The sequence below is a fragment of the Nicotiana sylvestris genome, chromosome 9 (assembly GCF_000393655.2).
Source record: "Nicotiana sylvestris chromosome 9, ASM39365v2, whole genome shotgun sequence".
In the NCBI taxonomy this organism is placed as follows: Eukaryota; Viridiplantae; Streptophyta; class Magnoliopsida; order Solanales; family Solanaceae; genus Nicotiana; species Nicotiana sylvestris.
In genome coordinates, this window is record NC_091065.1 from 46705673 (window position 1) to 46723626 (window position 17954).

Genomic DNA, 17954 nt, shown 5'->3' on the forward strand with positions numbered 1-17954 from the left:
ATTCTATTACCCAGTTGCCCCACTCACTTCTTATGCCTCTACGGCCTCCCCTTTTTTCTCTTTTTTGTGTTTATTCTTTTATTTTTCTTAATATTATTATTATTATTTCACTATATCTTTTTCTTTCTAATAAAATTTTACACTCTTTTTCAGTTTCTATTTTTTATTTATAGTATTATTTTATTTCTTTCTTTTTTATTCTTTTTTGTTCTCTCTAGTAACTAGTAATCTCTTTTTTAATTTTTTAATTTTTTATTATCTTTTGATGTATTTTTTATTTTTCTTAACTTTATTTTCTTTAGTAATCAATTTTTTCTACTCTCTTTGTTCATTATTTTTTATTTTTTTTCTTGTATTACTTTTTTCAGTAAAATTCCTTTGTCCAAAGATTTTATCACTTTTTTTTACTTTTTTTATTTTTTCTAATTAAATCGGTGAATCCTAATATTTTTGTTGGGTCACTTTGTTTTGCAGTATTTTTGAAATTCTTTATTTTATATTACTACTTACAATAAGAGGGAATAGCAGGCACGTCTCGGTCAACATGAGTGCTTTCATAGAAATAAAAATTGATCTGAGGATATTTCTGTCATTTCAAAGCTATTCAGTCGATCGCTCAGTTTAACACGTGTAGTTCCAGTTTTAACATTTCGCAGCACCTCTGGTTTCTCAGCTAAAAATCTCGACCGAACGTAGAGAACTAACGGCATCTCCAGAAAAGTAACGCTCCAGAACGTATGTTCTCTCTCTCTCTTTGCTCTCAAGTTTGTACTGCAATGTGTTTTCCCGTCAATCGTATTTTCTGGTGGGTATCCCTTCTACCATCTCTTGGTTCGTCTTTATCTGTATCTCTTGATTCATGTTTATCTATATTTGTCTTGAGGAATATTTGAGAAAATTCTTGAACGAATACCATTTCTATTGAAGTTCTCTAGGTGTTTGAGAAAATTCTTCAATGAATTACCCTAATTTCGTATGCATATTTCTGTCTTCTCTATTGTTTATGTGTTTGAAAAAATACTTGAACAACCAAACTTATCAGTTGAGTTAGCAAGGACGAGGTGACCGCTTCAATTACTAACTGTTTGCTATGTTTTTCTTCTCGCCTCTACTATGTTTTTTGTTGGTCGTATATATCATCAAATACCTTTGTTTCTTTGTTCGATCTCTGACCTCTTCATTTGTTATCTTTGTTCTCTGTCAATTAATTTCCAATTATTAGCTTATGCGCTTCTTGTTTTTTCAGTTGTGCGCTGAGGTTGTTTCAATTGTTTTCTGTCGGTTTATTTGGCGATAACTGGGGTATTTGGGGCTTTGACATATTTCTCAGATGTTGACGGCCTATGTGTATTTGAGACGGATTCTTTTGCTATTTCCATAATGCATAGACTGTTTTGGCATATTTTTTTATAATTAATTTTTGCCTCTATAAACTATCAACTTGGTGGTTAAATAAAACTAGCTTTTCGATTTATTGACACTAAAAAATTAACTTAAGATGACCTTAGAGATGCACTTTGCTGGGAATTGTCTATAGTACAATCGGTAGGATGTTAACCTAGAAGCGTGTTAAAAGATTACATTTCCTCTGCGCTTGGGATAATTAGATTCAAAGAGCTATTTATATGAACTCACTATTAGATTGAAATAATTACTGATCCAATCAGTTCGGAATTGAGTAGTTGATTGCTTGATTTGTATTGAAGGTATGTCAAAGAGATGCTATAAAATCTGATGAGTTTTACTCCTCAAAATTATACAATTGGCTGGACAATTTCCAGATCTTCTTTAACTTCTTCATCATTTTCTTGTAACTATTATGAATGTACTAATAATTGACATCATATATATTTGATAGAAACTAAGTGATCTTGTTTATAAAAAATTAGATCTTTCATTGTTGTTTTTGTTTGTTGATTCGATTCTACCTTTCTGAATTTATTTTTTCCTGTTAAAATAAAACTCCTTTTTATCGACCACTCCTTTCTTGTTTTATAGTTATACTTTTACCATAAATTTCCACGGCTACTTGTATTGTTTGTTGTTGTGTCTTGCAGTTAAATAAGTCCTTCTTTGTTGCCTCGAAAAGTATAGCAGTGGTAGCATATATGACACTCCAAAAGGGTGCTTTTACTAGCAAATCAGGCAAATGAATTGGACTAAGCACATGTTTTCTGTTGCAGTCATTTCCACTCTTCACTGTGCGTTCCTGTGCCATTTCTTTTCTGAAATCATGTGGAGAAGAGTCTCCTAAATATGACACTTCCACTTTTGCAAATGAGCTAAGGGACATTGAGCAACTTGTGCTTCTGATTATTTCTGTTTGCTCTTTTTCTACTTAGTTTAATATCTATTGCTATCCTTTCTGTTGGCATAACTTCAATGTGTACAGATTCAAATGCTTGGTCAATATTAGAAGAATTTGTAGCAAACACTTTGTACTTTCTCCTATTGTGGCAGTGTTATTTTGGCAATTGTGAAATTCAAGAGTTGAAGCTATTAAGGTAGATAAGGAATGTTGATTTAGATTATTTGAAGAATGCAAAGTTCAAGTTGAGCTTGTAGCTTGAGACAGGTTAAGGCTTCCATATGTTCTATAAAATGCTTAATTTTTTTTTGCTAATTTAACATTCAGTTATATTTAATATAGTCTTAAATGAGAATGTGATAGTAGTACTAACTACTAAATGTGATTTTTTGTTGCCAGAAGTAGTTGTGTAATATTCTTTCCAGTCATAAGCAATTACATTTTTTTATGCTCATATTCAGTTCAAACTCATTTATTAGCGTGATCAATTCAGTTTTACTCAGTATCTACCTTACTACTTTCTTCATCCTTAGTTTTTCTATTTTTACACTTGCGCTACTTACGTTGTTTTTAAAATAGAGTGTACACCTGGTTAGTCAATTTCTTCTTAGGCATAATGTTTTAACTACACATTAAAGTGATACTCTTCTAGATCTTAAGACATGCACATTTAGTGTTCCAAAGAGCTACTTTAAGGAGTTTTGTACTTTAGATTCTGTTGATCATGTGTAAAAGTCTTATGTACTTGGGCTATGTGAATCAGATGAGAGGATAAAGGCTACTTAGAGTGGTTCATTCGACTGTTGATTTCTATTTTATCTTTCTTAGTTTTTTTCATAACTAATAACATCTCTTATCTTTCACCTAAATGCAGTTGTTACAACTCTTACCAAAGAGGATATAATGAGTTATAAGGTATGTGTCTTTGTCATCAAGGCATAATGGTGTCATCAACTTTTCCATGTTGGTCTGGTAGATCTTTCCAACGAACTATATTTTCGATTCGGCATAGACTAATTGGCATGTGTATTGCTTGAAAAAAATATTTCTCTTTTTGGATCTATGGTATTTTCATTATATCTAAGATCATGCAAAAGAGCTTTCTGACAAATTTTTATCCTTGCAGTGCAATTGGACTACAGTATAGTCTCTTTGGTATTCATGGAATTATTTGACGCTTGACACAGGTTATTTGCTAAAACTATTTGGAGGTATTATACTAGCCCTGCATAACTCTTTTATATAACCTTTTGTCAATATAATTATTTTAGTGTTCAGCTATGTCTATAGTGCAAAATACTGTTGAGCTGATTATGAGACTTGCAGCTAATGTGCTTCATGCTCTACAAGTGTTTTCATCAAAACTTGATTCCTAAATTATAGTTTATTTTATTATTTACTGAAGTCCTGTTGTTATATGGTTTCCGCATATTATGACATCTGGTTCATCAACAACCTTTCCTATGTGTTGGATTCACTTGCACTTAATGTTAAATGACTGTGTTTTAGCCTGCAAAACAGTTGTCTCTGATATTTACATCAGATAGCCATATTATTCTTCTGTTCTTATCATTCTATAGTTGGAACAATAGAAGTTACTTGACTAATCCTTGTTTTCCTAATATCTGGTAATAATTGTAGGGTTCATTTACGCACAATAGACAGTTGGACTGCCTAATGTTAGCGAAGCCCAGGAAGATCAACAAACTATTCTGCTCCTCATGCTAACATAAAAAGGAGAAATAATAGTTCAGTCCTTTTCACAGGTAGATATCTTTATCTACCTTTTTCCAGTTTTGCCTGATGGCATTACCAGAAAATTATATGTGGGCAACTTGACTTGATATGCAATTCATATTCCTTGGTATAAAATGTGTTTATGTAAGATGATATTTTTTACTTTTGAGAAGAGACAAAAAACCAATAGTTGGAACAACCTTTGGTTGGGCCCAGGCACAGCCCGGGCTAACCTTACTAGTTATATTATAGATGGTTTTCTTTTATAATTTTTAAACAAATTTTAAGATTTAATAAAAATTATCTCGAATTTTTTATATATATAATTAAATATAATATTAGTGTATTGTGATATATCGTTTAACGTGTAACCGCAATAGACCATGATTCAAAACTAACCAGAGTATACCACGTGTAATCATAGTATACTACGTATATTAAGAATATTATGAATACTATTTAATTACAGTATACAATAACTCAACAGTAGTCATGGTATACTACATATTATATAAAAAGATATTGAATACCATTTAACACATAATTTACTGTCACGATTCTGATTTTCCCATTTTCGGAGGATCGTGATGGCGCCTACTCGTGAAAGCTAGCCAAGCCGAAAATTACAATTTTACTATCATTATTATTAATTCAAATAGGAACAGATATTAGTTAAAAAGGATAATTAAGAAATGCCAAAATGATATAACAGTGCCACAACTCAAGTACATAACTACCCCATAGATCTGGTGTCACAATCCACGAACGGCTAAGATTTACTACAAATATAAGTCTGAAAGAAGTACAACTCTTCTCGAAATAGAAGAGACAACAGAAAACTAAAGCGGGGAAGGGGGACTTCAGGCTCCGCGAACACCAGCAGATCTACCTTGGTCTCCCTAGACTAAATGCAGCTACCTCAAGCTACTTACAAAAGGTCCGGCACCAAAATCTGCACAAAAGTGTAGAGTGCAGTATCAGTACAACTGACCCCATGTACTGGTAAGTGTGGAGCCTAACCTCGGCGAAGTAGTGACGAGGCTAGGACATGACAACTATATAAACCTGTGCAGTTAAATCGTCTACGAACAGAACAATAATAACAGGAAATAATAGATAAAGATGGGAAGGGGAAACATGCTGCGGGGAAGGGGAAACATGCTGCAAGGCTAAAGTCACGATCTTGGCATGACAGTCCAATATAGCATGATAAGGTGACAACCAATCCATCCCCAAAATAACAACGAAATCAACCATATCGAGGAGTAGAAGGTCTACACTAGTCTCAAAATTCCCAATAACAAACATGCACGAACGATAGACACGGTCTACAATAATAGAATCACCGACCAACGTAGACAAATATACGGGAGCTCTAAAAAAATCACGAGGCACAACCAAATGTGAAGCAAAATAAGAAAATACATAGGAGTATGTAGACCCGGGATCAAACAGAACTGAAGCATCTCTACTACAAACCAAAATAGTACATGTGATAACAACATCGGAGGACTCAGCCTCAGGCTTGGCTGGAAAAGCATAACATCGGAGCTGGACCCCACCACTCTGAACTACGTCCCTAGGACGGCCTCCTGCTGGTTGGCCTCCACCTCTAGCTATCTGACCCCCTGCCCCTAGCTGGCTGAGCGGGCGATGGAACACCCGGTGCCTGAACCATGGCACGAGAACCCTGATGCTGAGAACTGCTCGATGCTCGAGGACAAAATCTAGCAATGTGCTTCGGATCGCCACAAGTATAACAAGTCCTCGACTGCTGGGATTGCTGACCCTGGAACTGATCCTGACGGCCTGATTGGCCACCCTAAAAACTCTGGAGCAGAGGTGCACTGATAGGAGCTGGTGATGCATTATAAAACAGCTGATCTGAATATTGCATATGAGAATCACGACCACCTAGAGCACCGTGAGAAGCCTGTAGTGCTGAATGAAACGGCCTAGGATGATGGCCCCTACCGAAAGAATCCTTGCCTCCAGACGAGGCACCACTGAACCTACCAGAATGACGGGGCCTCTTGTTAGACTCCTGACCACTCCCCTAAGCTAGAACCATCTCAACCCGCCTGGACACATTGGCCGCATCCTAGAAGGAAATCTCGCTCCCTATCTCCTTAGCCATCTGTAATCGAATAGGCTGAGCGAGTCCCTCAATGAACCTCCTCTCTCTCTCTCTCTCGGTGGGGAGTATAAGAAGAGCATGACGAGCCAAATCAACAAACTTAGTCTCATACTGGGTGACAGTCATAGAACCCTGCTGGAGGCGCTCAAACTTCCTCCGATAATCCTCTCTCCGAGTGATAGGGAGAAACTTCTCCAAAAATAGTTGAGAGAACTGATCCCGCGTCAGAGCTGGTGAACCAGCTGGTCTAGCCAAACAATAATCTCTCTACCACTTCTTGGCGAAACCTGACAGATGAAAAGCAGCAAAGTCGACCCCATTAGTCTCCACTACCCCCATATTTCGCAGAACCTCGTGACAATTGCCAAATAATTTTGGGGATCCTCTGAAGATGTACCGTCATATGTAGTAGTAAAAAGATTGGTGAACCTATCCAACCTCCACAATGCCTCAGCAGACATAGCTGGCCCATCACTGATCTGTGCTACAACACCCAGCTGAACTACCCCAATTGGCTGAGCTGCTGGAGTCTGGAACTGGGGAACCATCTACTCCGAAGTGCGAGTAGCAGGAGTTTGGTTCCTCCCCCAGCCTGAGAGATAGCTGGTGCTACAGGGAATATGCCTGAGTGACGTTTTCCATAAGGCCCACTAGATGGACCAGAGCATCCTGGAGTACCGGGGTGGCGATGAACCCCTCTGGGACCTGAGCTGACCCTACTGGAACTGTCTGGGCCGGAACCTCATCCCCAAACTCTACTTGAGGCTCCGCCGCTGGTGCTGCTGCTCGAGCTCTGGGTTGAGCCCTGCCTCTGCCTGGGCCTCTAGTAGGAGCTGCCATTGGGGGCCCGGGCTGCTAGTCAGCTGATGAAGCGGTACGTGTCCTCACCATCTGGGAAAGACAGAGTGGAAGTTCAATTAGCATTGAGAAATCAAGTCGCACGGTAGAAAGGAATAGATGTGAAATTTTCCTAAACTCTGTAGCCTTTGAGGGATAAGCACTGTCACACCTCTTTTTTTACCACACCCCCGGAAGAGGGATGTATAAGGGAGTTTTTTCCAACTTAAAGTGACAATCGAAACGGGATTAATTTATTAAAAATTCAGAGTCGTCACTTGGGATAATTTATGGTGTCCCAAGTCACCGGTTCAAATCCCGAATCGAGGAAAAGATTGACTCTGTATTACAGTCCGCGAACACAGAAATCCGGGTAAGGAATTCTGTTAACCCGGGAGAAGGTGTTAGGCATTCCCGAGTTCCGTGGTTCTAGCACGGTCGCTCAACTGTTATAATTGGCCTATTATCTGATTTTAGTACATGTTTTAATCTATGGTACAATTTTAATTTTATAATCGCTTTTATTCATTTTTAGGAAGATTGCAACGTCATTTAAAATATGTCTCGAACCACGTCACATAAATGCACCCGTAGTTCGCAACACATTTCATATAACATTGTTGAGATTTGGATTTGGGTCACATAAATGCGCACCCGAGTTTAGGAAAGTAGATTCTTAAAATACATACCTAAAGCAACTACGCGTTTGCAACTTTGCGAAAGCCATGGAAGATTCGCTAAATGGCACACCTCGAATTATAAAAATTAAAGTATTAATTAAACGAGGGTCATGCATTGGAGGTATTCAGTAATCAATCAATTACTTAGGAAATATCCAGTAGTCAGATTTACGATTCTGTTTGTGCTTTAGCAAATATACTTGGAAACAAGACATAAGAGGAAGTTTCAAGCAGAACATATTTAATATAATACTGATATCATGAGTAGGATTTTCCTCCTTTTTTTGTCAACTTAATAATTGTCAATAACAATCCAAAACGTTACACAATATAATAATATGCAAAAAGGATAAAGTTGGGACCTTGGAATCAGCATTTTTAGTAGCGGTGTCAATGGTTCGGTTCGGACGGTTATTTCATAAAATTTGTATCATACCATTTTTTCGGTTATTCTATTATGTATAACCAAAATTAGACATTTCGAAACCGTCCCAATCATGTCGGTTTCTCTTCGGTATCGGTACGGTTCGGTTAATTTTCGATATTTTTTTAAATATCATGTAAAATTCACTAGTAGAAAAAGTATGCAATAACATACGTTTTTATAGGATTTAGCAAAATTCTCTAGACATTTTTACTGTTTAAATGGTGATGAATTAAAAAAAAGATGGCTAGAATATAGATCCATCAACTATTCTACAATAACGTAAAAGAAATCAAACAAAGGCAAAGAAAATATAAATCACACGAGTTGAAAGATATACCAAGATGAGACTCAAGAATAAAGTCTATAAAAGATAAAATATTCAAAAAGATAAATCTAAATTATATGAAAGGAAACATATTCAATACATTGTAGTTTGCTACTCATAATCGATAAAATACTTTGTGTCTTGCTAATAAAGATACTTGAAATAATTTAGTTTAAGTAGAAGTAGCATAGTAGGTTTTAGGAATTAATATTTTGAGTTTAATTACTTGTTGGCTCGTAATAGTTTTCATAATTCCAAGGCCGAAAGAAAATTTAGTGCATTATTATTTTTAAACTTACCAAATAAATATATTTTCCACATGTAAAATTTATTCGGTACGGTTCAGTATTTTTTCGGTTTATTTTTATAAAATAAAATACCTACCCTAATTATCGGTGCGGTTATAGATTTATATAAAAACTTGCGGTTTCTTAAAAGGAAACCTAAAAATCGGTTCGGTGCGGTACGGTTTGGTCGGTTTAGTCGGTTTTCGAATATCCATTTACACCCCTAGTTTTTAGGATCAGCTTTAGGCTGGACAGATTGTGTGAACGATTGAACGTATTTTTGGACATTTTTGGATTTGTTTTTATTCTTAAGACCGAAGGTCTTGTCTTCGATTATCGTCTGTTTCTTTGCTAAATCTGCAAAATCTGCATTTTTCTTGGCACCATACATATACACAAACCATATAAAAAATAAAATAAAAAAAATCTTAACAACCTGTTTGTACGTCTTCCTCAAACCCCAACAATGTCGTATTTGCAAAACTTTTTGGAAAGAGACAGATTGAAGTGAGAGCTGCTATAACACAAATATTGCTGCGTCTTTTTCATGAAACAAAAAAAAAATCACAGAACACGTGGAAAGGGAATAAAATAGAGCAGTAAACACAATAGCTATTCTACCCAGCATCGGAAACATTCTGGCTTCCAGTCAAGCTGCTTAATGTGATTTCTATTTGCTTGTAAATTTCCTTCCAACAGTAGGATAACTAAAATTAATTTAAACGAATTCAAAGCATGAAGATATTCAAGCAAGCAACAACAGATGATGCAAAATTCCAAGCTCACGTCATTACAACCATGTATACGAAATTGAAAAGAGACAGAGAAGAATTGGACCTTTAATTACAAGCCTACACAACAATGGCTAAAATCAGCAGCGAAAATAGCAACAATGGAGCTCAGTTGTCCCTCCAAAACCCCAGCGGTACAACAGCAGAAAATTCACGGCGGAATCAACCTTCAGTAGCTTTGAAATCCAGAAAAAGATCCCTGAAATTTCATTCTTGGATTTTTTTAGCTCTGAGTTTCGGAATTTCTTTTCTAATTCGTGAAAATGTGTGAATGTATTTTCACTTGAATATGAACATCCGTGAATCTATGAGTGTGGGTGAGTGAGATGAGATGCAAGTGAGAAGAAGAAAAAGCAGCTGGGTTTCTTCTCTTTTTGGTGAGCCCCGACGCTGAAGCCTCTAGGGGTCTATTTCTAATTATCTCCCCTTCTTTTAGGTTTACTACTATTATATAGTAATAGGTATTATGTTAGGGGTATGAACCTAGGAGTTATGGGCTAGTAAATTGGGTCAAAGACTAAAAAAAATGGATTACAAGATTTATAACGACGGGATAAACCAACCCAAAACTAATTCCTCCTTCTTAAAATTATATACAGTTATAATATAAAAATATAAAACTGATTTTGATTAATTTAACTAAACTATGTTAAAACATGAAACTATTTTTGTATTTTCAAGATTGTATATATAAAAATAAAAATAAGCTACTGTTTTTGTATATTTTTTATTTAAATTCATGAAAGATGCGTAAACTAAAATATTTTTTGTAAGTTTCATTTTCTTGTGATAAAATAAGGTAAAAGAGTAAAAATGAGTTGAAATAGCTATATTAGGCCTAAATTAAATATTTACGTGCTAAGATATGAAAAATTATGGGGAGGGTCAAAAATCACATGTCTACAAGCACAGACGTCTCCGTACCTATCCCTCAGACTCTACCTAGATGTTCGTGAATTGAGAGACCTAGGTAATCTATAGCTCTGATACCAACTTGTCACGATCCAGATTTTTCCACCATCGGGTGGGGGATCGTGATAGTGTCTACTCATAAAAGCTAGGCAAGCCGACAATTACAGTTTTACTACCATTATTATTAATTCAAATAGGAACAGATATTAGTTAAAACAAGATAATTAAGAAACGCGAAAATGATATAACAGTGCCACAACTCAAGTACATAACTACCCCATAGATCTGGTGTCACAATCCACGAACGACTAAGATTTACTACAAATATAAGTCTGAAAGAAGTACAACTGTTTTCTAAATAGAAGAGACAACAGAAAACTAAAGTAGGGAAAAGGGGGACTTACGACTCTGTGAACGCCAGCAGATCTACTTTGGTCTCCCCGGACTGAAAGCAGCTACCTCAAGCTACTCACAAGGTATACTATATAGTATATTAAAAATATTATGAATAACAACAACAACAACAAACTCAGTTTGATCCCAATATGTGAGATTTGGGGAAGGTAGTTTGTACGCAGACCTTACCTCTAAAAATATTATGAATACTATTTAAAATACCAACAATTATAACATACACCGATTCAATTATAATTATGGAATACTCCATAAAAATGTTATAAATATTATTTAACATACCAATAATATATTAATATAATATGCGAACATAAAATATAACACATTAACACAAAACACAATTTCATGATAGCACTTCTTCAACCCTATTTTCATTGTCACAATCGTACAACCACTACTAGTTCCATCATCAATAATTCTGTCCACCTCAAAAATGATCTTAACCAATAAAGCTTTTAAAATATTATCCTAACACCCTAAAAATTAACTAAGAATAAAATTAGTTGAGTAAAATTACTAGCTTGAAACACGTGTTCCTATAGTTGCTAAACTCAAGTTACAATATTAAAGCATCCATCATTTTGTTTAAAAGTCCCAAGAATACTGTTAGTAACTATGCGATATAGAGAATCGGGTTCTCTATGAGTTTCCACTTAAAATACTAATGAACCAAGTTGTATAGCGATCTGGTCCTATATCAGTTCCCACAGTGCTAACTACTGAACCAGTATGTAAAAGGAGACTCAAGATGAGTTCCCACTGTGTAGAGAACCAAATTGTCTATAAGTTGCGAGACTATAAAACCAACTAGTATAGGGAATCGGATTCTCTAATTGTTCTCGTAGTAGCTCGACAGCAAGTAAAGAACACAGAGAATTTTTACATGGAAAAATCTCAACTCAAGGGGACAAAAACCACGACCTACACTTGTAGGCTTTCAACTTCACTAACTTATAAAAACCTATTACTAGCCACTTTGTAATGACTCCATTACAAAGAATTTAACTCAACTAACTTGTGGTACTCTTACCACAAGCCACTTTATGACTCCCTAGTTACGAAGGATTTTACTAACTTGTGATGCTCTCACCACAAGACACTTTGTCACTCTACAGTTACAAAGGCTTTTGTCACTTTAACTTGTAATAATCATATTACAAGCCGCTTTGTAATAACTATATTACAAAGGCTTTACAACTCGATTAACTCTAGCCAAGACACAAACTTGGAGGGTTTGTGATTTTGGGTTTCCTAAAACAGCTTCTAAGAAAGTAAGATAGGAGTTACAATTGAAGAACAAATAACAAAGACTCAACAAGCCTAAGGACTTAAGACATCTTCAATTTTAGATCCAGTCCTTGAGGTTGAAGCAACTTTGTTCTTGAGAGAGGTTGTTCTTGCACTTGAGAGGATATTTTCGTTTCTGATTTTGCAAGTGTTGAAGAAGGATGCCTTGTGTCTTGCACCTGGTTTTTATTACAAAACATCACCTTAGTGATGTCAAATCTTGGTTAGTACATGCCTCTTCTCAATGGGAAGTGACTGTTGCACTGTCTGTAGAACTATTGCGTGTACAGATGCAGGCAGTCACTTTTTGCAATTACTTTCCAGCTGTACAATTGACTTATACTTCTGTCAGGGGAACACCAAGGTATCAGGTCCCTAATCTGGTTCCTGTGAATCTAAAGCACAGTGCCCAGATTATCTTGAGTCGATTAACTTGAATGATTGTACTAGACATGCTTCAGGTCCTTTATCTGGTTCTCTCATGAAGTAAGTCATTTTACCTTCCTTAATTGTATTTATACGTGTGTGACATCACTTACAATGATGTAAGCAAGGTAAGTAAAAAGCCTTCCACAGAAAATTGACTGTTGCACTATTCCTATACAATAGCGTGTATAGGCAGTAACTTTCCTGCTGGAGAGTTGACTTCATACAGTCTCCTCGGGAACTAGTAGGGACGTGTTCCCTAGGTTGTTCCTTCTACTCTTCCTTACTTGAGTCATTGTTATCAGCTTTGAGTATCAGGTTCTTTTCTTTCTTTGGTTCTCTTCTTTCACTGTCTATCTTCCTCTTCATCTTGTAGGTCTTCAGATTTTCAACCAGTTCTTCTATGGTCAGCTCCTGCAGGTCCTTTGATTCATTAATAGCATTCACCTTGCTTTCCCAAGGGCTGGATCCCAACCTAGAACTTTGTGATCTCAAGGTCTTGTAGATGTGTAACAGGTTCCTTATCTGGTTCTGAATGGTAAGTTTGTTAGATCATCAAAACATAAAGTAAAGTACTTATGCCCAAGATACTTGTAACCTATCAAATACCTTTATCTCTAAACTTTGTATCCTATCTTTGAATTTTATTTCTTTTGGAACTTCTCTCTTATTATTATTATCAAGAAAGTTTGAAATCTTTATGAAAATTATGAAGCTAGGTGATTTAGGTTATATATATATATATATATATATATATATATATATATATATATATATATATATATATGTTGGCAATCCGCTAGGCAAGTGCCTAGGGCTAGTTTTTATTTATATAAAATATGAAAAAACAATAAAGTGCCTTAATGTTCTACGAAATGTAAAGAATAAACCTTGGAGATTACATGTACCCTATTATCAAAGTTGAGTAGTGTCTCAAAGTTGATATCACAACAACACTACTAAAAATTGTATAATAAAAAACTAGTCCATGAATGGATCCGTGATTCATTTAAAGTCCATTCCATTTGTGTGGCATTGTAGCCCATATCTGGTGGGCTAATTAGATTCACCCGTTTCCATTGCATTGAAGCCCAAGTTTGTCTTCTTGCTTCGAATTGGCCCTTTTGTCAAATGTAACACCATTGCATAGGCGTGCATTTGTTCTGTCGAGCATTTTGCAATAACTTAGCATCTTGTAACGTTTAAATTTTCAAGAGACACAGTCTGCCCAAAGCTTAGTCCCTCCAGGCGTGCATGTGCTGCTTTGCACGTTACCATGTGTGCATGTGCATCATTAATCTTTTGACCCAGACGTGCCCAATTGAGGTCCTCATTGTCTTCCCCAAGTGATTAAACAATTATCAATGCTGGTTCCTCCCATGTGCAGCCATTTTGAACGATTTTGCACCATGGTTTTTTGAACAAATAAATGTGCAAATTATCCATTGTTTTCCACCATAAGCATGTGCTTTCCTTTGAAAAAAGAGCTGCTGCATTTGGTGCAGGCGTGCACTTTGTGCAATATTTTAATTCCCATACCTCTTGGAATCTCCCCTTGCACTCCCATGGAGACAAACATCTCGAGCTGTGTATACAAAGCAACGTGAAAGCTGTTCACGTGTGAGTTGTGATCTGTATTCCTCGAAAGTGAAAGCTATTCACGCGTGAGCTTTGTGATCAGTGAATCACTTTTAGGATTCCCCATGTGCATGCCTTCCTATTCTATCGAAGAAAAGCTCCCCATTTGTGTCAGATGGAGAAAAAAGTGAAAACTTGCATTGAGCAGCTGCATTTTTCCATTTGTTGACTGAAGCCTCCATGCCTCTACGCTCCAGCACGTCTTTAGAGACCAACGTGCCCAAACATTACTGTTCCAAGAAGCATGTGTCGAATAAACAATAGTATGCTTGACAATAAAGCTGTCCATAGGAAGTGCTCTTTGATACTTTAGGACAATGGAGGTCAAAGTTAAACCCTTGGTAATTGCCACCACGCCTGAGTTCCTTTTGTTTCTATCGAGTCTGATTCCTCGATTCTTTCCTGTTGCTTATATTTTATTCTGCAAATGAGCACGCTTGTGTCTACCTTCAGCTTTCTGTCCGAAAAATGAGTGTACAACACTAACACTACCAACTTTAAGTCCGTAAGAAAAATAGGGCTTTAACACATAATGTGTACCTGTAAGAAAGTAAACAATGTTAGCTTTAAAATTTCTTACCAAACTCTCCTCAAGAATGATTCGAGTATGGTAGAGAATTGTATCCTCTTTTCCTCCTAATTCCTTGCAACCTTCACTCTTGTAGGGACATTGCATCTTATCTTCATTAATAATCCTCCTTCCTTTTGAGTCCATATCCCAGAAACCATGACATTCAATATTTCCTTCATCTAGAGCATAATTAGCAAGGTGATCTGCTAGTGTATTCCCTTCTCTGAATATGTGTGTGACCTTGAAGATACTTTGTTCCTTCAATCTTAAAATCTCCTCTACATGATGAGTAATATACCAAGGAGGCTTCCATGATTCCTCTAAAATGTTCTTTAGTAGTAGGGAATCTGTCTGCATCCATATATGAAAATAATTAAGATTTTTGCACATCTTCAATGCCTCCACAATAGCTACTGCTTCTGATTCATTATTGGTTCCTTCAGAAATCTCCCTTCCTTCTGCGTATATCAAATCACCTACCTCATCCCTTATGTAGAAACCAATTGAACTCTTCCCTGGGTTCCCTCTACATGCTCCATCCATATTTACTTTGATCCACCCTCTTGGAGGAAATTCCCATAACACCTTTTCATACTTCAATCGAGGTGTGTATTGCTCCATCATTGTCAGTAAGTCCAGCCACTTGTGAGGCACATGCAGTCCAGGCTTTTTTAGTTGGACTAGAGCTTGCAGAGTAGATGACACCTGGTAAATAACTCTGCTCACTGACACAGCTTCTCCATATTTCAAACTGTTTCTTCTCTTCCAAAGTTCTCATACAATGCATGCAGGTAAAACTTGTAAGACTGGCTTCAATCTGGGAACAACTGGTGCTGTCCAACACTTTGGAATTGCTTGTTGTAATGATAACCCTTCTAATGCAATTCCTGCTCTCCTCAGGAAGTAATTCCAAACACTCCTAGCTGCATTGGATGTGAAGAACAAATGTACTAATGACTCCTCCTTAGGATCAGCACAACACCAACATTTAGATGGCATGGAGTATCCTATTTTACGCAAGAAATCATCAAGTGGCAGTTTGGCTTTCCACACCTTCCACAGGAAGAAGGATATCTTGAAAGGTAAGCCTTTGACCCATATCATCCTGTAAGCTAATCTTGGTTTGTCTCTTCTTCGCAGGTAATCCCATGCAGACTTCACTGAAAAACGACCTCTTGTTTCAAGCATCCAGAATGGTGTATCTAACTCTGCATATTCGTTTGGTGGTCTAATATTCTGCACAATGTGGTTTGCCAAATCTTCAGGTAGAGTCTGAAATAATTTTTCCAAGTTCCACATACCATTTTCAACCAGATCATTGACATTGTGAATATCCTCATCGATACCAAACTCTGCAGGCACTTCGAAATATAAGGCTCCCAGCTCAGTCCAATTGTCAAACCAGAATTGAGCTGATCCCATTCTCGGTTTCCAGTAGATTTGATGCTCAATCAAGTCCCTACATTCTAGCATTTTTCTCCACACGTTGGATCCACGCTTCCAAGGTACAATTACTGGATTTAGTTTCTTGCAGTACTTTTGACTAATAAATGCACTCCATAAACTGGGCTTTGTCCTGAAATTTCACCACAATTTACAGAATAGTGCCTTGGATACATCATGTAGGGACCTGAAGCCTATGCCTCCCTCCTTATAAGGCATACAAAGGTTAGTCCACGATGATCAATGTCTAGAGTTGCCTCCCACATTGCTGCTCCAGAAGAATTTGGCAAAAATGCTATGTAATTTATTGATCACATAAATTGGTGGATTAACTGTTGACAACATATGAATTGGGATACTCTGCATGACATTTGCGATCAATACAGCTCTGCCTCCTACAGATAGGAGTTTGCCTTTCTACGACTGCAGTTTGTCCATTGGCTTAGTGATTAATCCCTGGTAATAGTCACTCCTTCTTCTTGCATAAAAAATAGGGCAACTAAGATAGGTCATAGGAAAACATTGTCTTCCTATACCTGTAATCCTTTCAACCTTGTTAATCACCTCATTATCCGTTAATTGATGCAGGTATATGGCATATTTGGCTTTGTTCACCAGTTGACCAGACGATGATTCATAAGCTTGCAAAACCTCCATGACAAGTCTCAGTGAAGTTTCATCAGATGAGGAGAAAATGATTGTAGCATCAGCGTATGAGATATGATTTATTTTTGGGCTCCATTTTGGCATTCCAAATCCACAGAAATACAGGTTAGTGTGTAGTGAATTCAATCCCCGAGACATTGCTTCTGCTGCTAGAATGAATAGGGTTGGTGACAAAGGGTCACCCTGCTTAACTCCCCTCGAAGATTTGAAGAAACCATTTGGCTGCCCATTTATAAGAATAGAGTACCAATTGTTCCCAATCAAATCAAATATCAATCCAATAAACGCTTCAGGATCTTCCTTAGCATTTTGGTCAGGAATAGCCATGATAGCCTATCGTAAGCTTTTGTCATGTCGAGCTTAATTACAACATTTGGGCCTACTTTTGTTCTCAACCTGATATCTGTAATGATTTCTTGAGTTAACAGTACATTCTCAACTATACTTCTTCCCCTCACAAAACCTGTCTGTTCCTGTGAGATTAAGTTTGGTAAAAATTCAATCAACCTTTCATGAATAACCCTCGAGAAAATCTTGTTAACAAAGTTGCTGAGACCGATTGGTCTCATGTCTGCAAAGGTCATCACTTCTTTTTTCTTTGGTAATAAAACTAGGTTTGTGTGTGTCACACTCTTTGGCAATTGCTGACCGCAAAAGAAAGCCCTGACCATGCCGACTACATCTTCTTCAATGGTTTCCCAACATGTTTGGTAAAAGGCTCCAGTGAAATCATCTGGTCCGCCTGCTGAGTCCCCATTCAACCCCATAACTGCTCTCTTCACTTCTTCATTGGAAGGCAAAGCCATCAATCTCTCATGTTGATCGCTATCTACCATTGAAGGTACATGATTTAGAATATCAAAAGCATTAGGCACTGCACTCTTAGTAAATTGATCCTTGTAGAACTTTACTGCTTCTTCTGCTATTAAGTGATCTTCTTCAATCCAGTTACCAAGGCTATTCTGGATCCTTGATAATTTCAGTCTCTTCCTTCTCCCATTAACTTGAGCATGGAAGAATTTAGTGTTTCTATCGCCATCTTTGAACCATAACATGCCAGCTTTTTGC

General features: G+C 36.8%; 1 long non-coding RNA gene across 1 annotated transcript; it reads left to right on the forward strand.

Moving 5' to 3' along the window:
- Positions 1–3110: 3110 nt before the first annotated feature.
- Positions 3111–4125, forward strand: LOC104240096 (uncharacterized). The gene is made up of 3 exons (XR_714330.2): positions 3111–3223; positions 3435–3519; positions 3950–4125. It is a non-coding gene; the product is annotated as an uncharacterized lncRNA (long non-coding RNA).
- Positions 4126–17954: the final 13829 nt, after the last annotated feature.